Source organism: Adiantum capillus-veneris, chromosome 21 (assembly GCF_014529385.1).
Source record: "Adiantum capillus-veneris isolate H3 chromosome 21, ASM1452938v2, whole genome shotgun sequence".
In the NCBI taxonomy this organism is placed as follows: domain Eukaryota; kingdom Viridiplantae; phylum Streptophyta; class Polypodiopsida; order Polypodiales; family Pteridaceae; genus Adiantum; species Adiantum capillus-veneris.
The window spans coordinates 138,038,379-138,045,412 of record NC_140951.1 but is presented as its reverse complement, the minus strand read 5'-3'; the positions used below and the strand labels follow the sequence as shown (position 1 = coordinate 138,045,412).

The window sequence follows — 7,034 nt, the reverse complement described above, 5'->3', positions numbered from 1 at the left end:
GTAATTAACTCAATGAATAATTTAATTGATGGATGTTGTGACAATTGGCCAATTGTCCATGGCATGTCGTGCAGGAAAAATGCTTCCATGCGCGTGCCTAGGCTCTAAATTGGGGGCGGATCTTGACCATAGGTTGAAGAGGGGATCCAAGGGATGAGGTTGAAAGCCCCAAACCTCAAAATTGAGTGAGCCCTTGAGCGGGGTTTGGCAAAAATCGATTTTTCCCCTCTTGGAGCTGCCGAATTTTGCAGCGCATATGGCGTCAAATCAGAGGCGTTATGCTGCAGAGGAAGTTGGTTGCTGACGCGCTGGACGCTACCCAAAGTTTTTGCAAGCCCAAGAAGGTGCACTCTTGCAGGCCCCGACAGCTTGGTTTGGGGCATCATGGGCTGAGCAAGAATTTGGAGAAAAGCATACAGAGGTCTTCTTTTTTGGTGTCCTACAAAAATACTCAGTTAAAAAGCAGAAGTTCTCTTGCCGATTTGAGGGGGATTCAAAGGATTATTCAGCTTCATGGGATGATGTTGCAGAATTTGTTGTGCGGAGCTCTCAACGGCTGCATTCTCCTCAAAGAAACCGTGAGGTAAGACAAGAATCTACACCTCCACCTTCTTCATTTGGAATTGGTGAATCAACTCATGCACCTATGTTATCAAAACGTAATTTGGGGGATGCAAATGATTTTGATGCAATGCTTGTTGGGGGGGAAGAGAATGTTAGGAATTGGATCGTGCTAGCTATGGTGGATGAAAGAGAAACATGGTGCAAGTGTGTGAGTGTGTGTAAGCAAGGTTATCACTCAAGTGAATTAGGTTCCAAGATAGAATTAGCTTGGACTCATTAACACAATCTTGAGTATTGACTTAGCTTAGCACAAGCTCACCATATACAAGCATGTAGTGCAAAATGAGTTGTTGTTTATTGACTCAAGAAACGAGCTTTAAGTAGCTCTACAGCCTTGCTCCACAGTATGTGGGATAAATCCACTCTCCTCTCCTTGACTCACACCTTAGGACAAAGCTCACACTTTACAATCCTCCCCTTGAGGTTTGGACTAAGACAAGATACTGAAGATGCATGATCCACACAGGCTAACAAAATCCACATAGGATGGGGATATCCACACAGGAAAATAAATTCCACAAAGGATGGTGATATCCACACAGGATGGTAAAATCCACACAAGAAAGATCCACAAAGGATGGTGATGTCCACACAGGATGATAAGCTGGTATCCACACAAGAAAAAGTCCTCCCCTACAAGTAGAGAGTCTGCATCTTCAAAATGGGTCTTCCCAAACGCTGCCTTCGTCTTCGTCTTTTTTGTCTTCTACTATGTGAGCTGATCCTCTGTGAGGTCTCTTGCCTTCGTTGCTTCTATTGTTGCTTTTCATTGCTTCATGGTCTGACTTTGTATCCTCCCCTCGAATGAGTACTTCTGTTCCCCCTTTTTGTGGTACAATCAGGCTTTATTCCATGCGTCATAATGACATGCAACAATATGCTAAAATATCCTATGAAAAGGTTTATGCAAAAATTAATTCTCTCTTCCATCTTGGTCATACTCCGAGAGCCCAAGCATGAGGTGTTTCTCATACAATTTGTCACAAAGTTTTCACACATGGAGAGATTTTAGCAATTTGGAGACTCTCCAATGCCAGTGTCTATCCCATTACAAAAGCACACAATGTCATCCATGTAGACAAATATAATTACATACATTGCAAGAAATTTGTTGTGCTTGGCTGCAAGATTTTAATTTGTACTTTGGATTTTTCCCTTCAAATGTGAAGCTCCTCTTCACTGTCGGTGAAGCCCCTCTTCACATATAGGGGAAATGATTCTTTGTTTTTGCTTTTGATGCTCGAAAGAACTCCTTGAAGCTTGGTAGTGCTGCAGTCGGTGAGAACGGCCCCTTTGGAAGCTCTTGGATGCTCGATAAAATTTTTAAGTTTCACCATCCCTTAAATTGGTTAGAAATGCCTTTTGAAGCGCGATGAGATCCGCCTTTGAATGCCTTCTGGAAGGCCTTAAAAACCTTGCTGCAGCTTTGTGGGAGCAAGCCCTTAAAGGGTCTTGGCGGCTTGAGGCAGCAGGTTTGTGGGACTGCCCCCTTGAGGGGGTTGGAGGTTATGGATACACCTTCTTGATTATGCTTGTGGGAGTAGGGGCTTAAAAAGCCCTCCGAAATGTGCCTTGGAGCTTTGGGCCTCTTGGAGGTGCTCGGCAATCACGCAGGCGGGACCCGGTGCTAGGCCCAGTTGGCAAGGCGAGGCTTGAAGGCCTTTGATGCTTGAGGCAGTGCCGTGGGAAGGGGGGCCTTATAGGGGCGGACCCGAAGTCACTTTAAAAGGCAGTTGAGCGCTCGGGCTTGAGGTCCGCGGCCGGTCGGAGGGGCGCGCTCCGCGCACTCGGTCGCCAGCCAATGAGAAAAGCCGTCGGACGGGCGCACGAAGAAAGGCAGCAGCCGGTCGGGCTAGTGGCGGACCCGCCTCGTGATATCAATGCAATTTGCTGCTTTCATTTGGAGTCCGCCCACTAAGCGCCTTAGTGTGTGGCCCCTTTGCCTTTAAAAAGGGTCAAAGGCCCCCAAAAACAGGGCGTCCCACCACGTGGGCTCACAAAGGAGGTGTGAAAAAAGGTTGATGAGCATTAAAGGAGTCAAAACACACACACACAAAGGATTAGCTATCATAAAAAATAGAGAATGAGGCTTTGTTAGTTTCAACTTTGTTCAAAGTGTTAATTGACAATATCTAGCTCAAATTTTGTGTGGTTGTGCTTGATTGAAAGCTCTTGAGGTAGGCTACACACACACACCAATTGCAAATGCCAATTATCCTAAAATAAGGAGCAACCGTTGAATGCAAAATGCAAGTTCTTGATGGAAATTGAATGCAATCTAATGCTAATTAGGTTTCCAATTAGCCAGTGAGTAGTGGCTCAAGAGTCTTTAGCTCAAGAACATGCTCATGCTAGCCAATGGAATACTAATCAAGGGTGCGGTATGCAATTAGAAGAGAAAATATAATGGAACTATCTAATGATGATCAATGAATGCTAATTGTACTAACACACAAATGCATAACAACAATCCTAGCTAGCACACCATGGATCTGATACCAAATGTTAGGAATTGGATCGTGCTAGCTATGGTGGATGAAAGAGAAACATGTTGCAAGTGTGTGAGTGTGTGTAAGCAAGGTTATCACTCAAGTGAATTAGGTTCCAAGATAGAATTAGCTTGGACTCATAAACACAATCTTGAGTATTGACTTAGCTTAGCACAAGCTCACCATAGACAAGCATGTAGTGCAAAATGAGTTGTTGTTTATTGACTCAAGAAACGAGCTTTAAGTAGATCTACAGCCTTGCTCCACAGTATGTGGGATAAATCCACTCTCGTCTCCTTGACTCACACCTTAGGACAAAGCTCACACTTTACATAGAACATAACGCATGTTGAAGAAGAGGCTGAAGAGACTCCACTTGACCCAACCCCACTTGGTAGGTGTCCTGGAAGACCACCTAAATCACGTAATCGGGGTAGACCAAAAGCATCATGCATGCCTGCAAATGACACACCCGAAAAGCATCATGCATGCCTGCAAATGACACACCCGAAAATGTATCACCCAAATATAGTAAATCTGCATGTGGTGGCCGACCTAGAAAATATAAGCCTTCTCATGCAGGGGGCAGACCTGGCCCTTCAAGCAGCCCATTTGATGTTGCTAATGATGATGAAAGTGATGATGAGCATGCATCAGAAGGTGAGGGGGTTGAATGTGGTGACAATGAAGTATTGGAAGCGGAGGGTCCTGTACTTGATGACTCTCTTGATGGAGATGCACATTTTGTTGATGTGATTCCTCCACAGTGGAAGAGTGGTGATGAATTAGAGAAAGAGCCACATGATAAATTTCGGGCTCTTCCACCTTCCAATGGTGTCAAGGGACCAGACTTGGGACATATGCCACGTGAATATTGCCAGTTTTTTTTTATGCTCTTTCCACTTGACCTTGTTGATCATGTTATTAGTGAGACTAATGCATATGCCGAGAAAGAGAGGCAAAGGTGTGGCTGGTTGCATGACTCCATGCAAAGATGGGCTCCAATAGATGGGCTCCATGTTATTAGTGAGACTAATGCATATGCCGAGAAAGAGAGGCAAAGGTGTGGCTGGTTGCATGACTCCATGCGAAGATGGGCTCCAATAGATCGGCATTCTTTCCTTCGCTTCATGGATGTAGATTTGGGCATGGCACTACACTACATGCCATCAAAGCAACATTATTGGAAATATGAGGTAAGAGGCTCCCTTCTATTTCCTAATTTTGGTGAAAAGATGAGTCAAACTACATTCCAGTGAATCAAAAGGTTTTTGCATTTACGGGACAATGCACAAAGACCACCTCGGGGAACTAGAAAGCACAGGTTATGGCAATTGCTTGAGCTAGAGGAGAGGTTGAATTACACTTTTCAAAAGCATTATAATTAGGTCAATGTGTGGCTGTGGATGAACGCATAATTCCTTCTAAGTGTAAATTGAATCCATGCAGGGTTTACAATCCCAAAAAGCCTCATAAATTTGGTATCCACGTTTGGAATCTATGGAGCACCTAAGAAGTGAAGGTCAAGGTGGCACCGACACTTATGTATGTAACAGGAAGCACTTTCCCGCCACCCAAATGTTGCATTTGGGTAAGAGAGCATGGGGTGCTTTTCGGTTTGCTTATTGTAAGAAGCAAGGTCTTGTTGCTTGTTCTTGGATGGACAAAAAAGAGATTCTTTTTGCTTCTAATTTCTATGGTGTGCAAAAAGGTGAGGTGTTGCGCATGGTTGGTGATAAGAGATTGCCTTTCCCATGTCCGGCACTTGCCGTGAAATATAATGCATGCAAGGCTGGTTGTGATGTCTTTTAGCATGGTTCTTGGTAGTGGCTATAGCTTGCAAAAGTACAATGCATGGTTTTAAGTGGTGGCATGCAGGTTTTTGGGGTCTCATGGATTCTGTTTTTACAAATTGTTGGATTATATGGAAGGAAATGTATGGAAAAAAGGATGTGTGTAGATTTGACTTTATGCTCCATATGCATGAGCAGCTAGTGGACAATGCATTTCGGCCTTAGATGTGAAAGAGGCCAGTTGTTGAGGATGCATACAATGGTCACTTTCCTATCCGTTTGCATGATGTGGCCAGCAAGTACTGTGTCGTTTGTTCAGCTAAGCGAAAGAAGCTTCTTTCGGAGCATAAGGAGGTTGATAGCTCAAAGCTATCACGCACCATTTGGGGGTGTGGTAAGTGTCAAAAGGTTATGTGTGCTGACCCTTGCTTCAAGGAATTCCATGCAAGGGTTGTTATCGACTTTGTTTATGATGGGTGCTCAAGAGTCTCTAGATGACGTCATCCACCCTTATGTAACTTCTCTGTATCACTCTCTCTTTATGTGTGGGTATTTTTTGCATACATGGCTGGTTTTTGTGCTCATTGACTCCCTTTTTTGTTTGTTTGCAGGAAAGATTTTGCAGGTGGGAAGCTATTGGCTGGTTTTTGATGTAAAATGTTGGTTTTTGTTGCAGAATGCTGGTGTGTTTTGCTACAAAATAGGTTTTGTGCTCATTCACTCCTTCTTTTGTTTGTTTGCAGGAAAGGGTTTGCAGGTTTCAAGCTATTGGCTAGTTTTTGCTGCAAAATCCTAGTTTTTGTTCATGGCTGGTGTTCGGCGATGGTTGGTTTTTGTTTATGGCTGGCTTCTTATCATGGCTGGGTTTTTTTAGGTATGTATACTATGCAAAAGCCTTTTGTATTAGCTCTCTTCTTGCTTGTATGGATGTATCATCATGGTTTTTTCCCACTTGTGATATGGTTATGGCATCATAAGCCTGCTCACCTTTGCGTCATGTTTATGGTATCCTGCAGGCAGCGGCTTATACCTTCCTTTTGGTAGCAGCGGATACACATGTAGTGGCTAAAGTAACTATTACATGGAAGATTGTGTTTTGATTGCAGTGGTAGCAGATAGTGATGATAGACATTTTGGCCAGTTTTAGTGCGACATGGATATTATGTATCATTTATATGAGGCATTTTGCCAAGTCTTTTGTCACTTGGAATTGTGCTTTGCATTGCTGTTTCTGCATCAGGCTCATGACATGCTTGGTTATGGAAGGGATTCTAAATTATGCCAGACTTGGTGATTAGGTTTCTTCATTATTTGCCTCGTCAAGTGTGTTTCACCATGTATATCTTTGCATCAAAGTTTGTGAGGTGCTTTATGCGTATGTATTGAGATGATAATTTATCTTGCCATGTATTTTGAACATGGAATTGCAACATGTGCTAAGCTATGGTTATTATGGCTTTATTCGTCTTGGTGCATAGCCCTATCAACTTTATCTTTGTTGGTTTAATTCTTTCTATCTAATGCGACCTGTTGATAGGTGCATAGCCCTATCAACTTTATCTTTGTTGGTTTAATTCTTTCTATCTAATGCGACTTGTTGATAGGTGCATAGCCCTATCAACTTTATCTTTGTTGGTTTGATTCTTTCTATCTAATGCTTTTGTTTTGTGCCAGACTTGATCATGGCTGAGTCTGCCCTTCATCTCTAGAGCAAATGACAAAAACTCAGTTCGCAGAGTTTCATATGGGTGTATGCTCATGGGTGCGTGCGTGTGGGGTGTGTGTGTGTGGGAGCATATGTTTATGTGTGGTTCTACACCCACTATTGGGCGCTGATGAAGTTAGTGGGGATGTCCTAATATTTGTGGATACTATGCATGATGTAGCTGAACGGTTATATCGTCTTGTGGTTCACAACCATGAGCTTATAGCTGCACTTTTTTGTTATAGGTGAATTTGGTCTTTTCCTGGATTCATCTAGGTATATATTAGTCGTCTTGGTCTCTATCTTGCCTTGTATTTTTGTCGGCTTTTATGTTTTTGTTGAAACATGGATTTGGAACATGTGCCAAGTTATGGTTATTATGGCATTGTTTCCTTGTTATGGCTAGGGATATATTACAATGCA

At 43.1% G+C, this 7,034-nt stretch overlaps 1 pseudogene; it reads left to right on the top strand.

Moving 5' to 3' along the window:
* The first annotated feature begins 256 nt into the window (after positions 1-256).
* LOC147431811 (uncharacterized) lies at positions 257-5,702 on the top strand (annotated as a pseudogene).
* Positions 5,703-7,034: the final 1,332 nt, after the last annotated feature.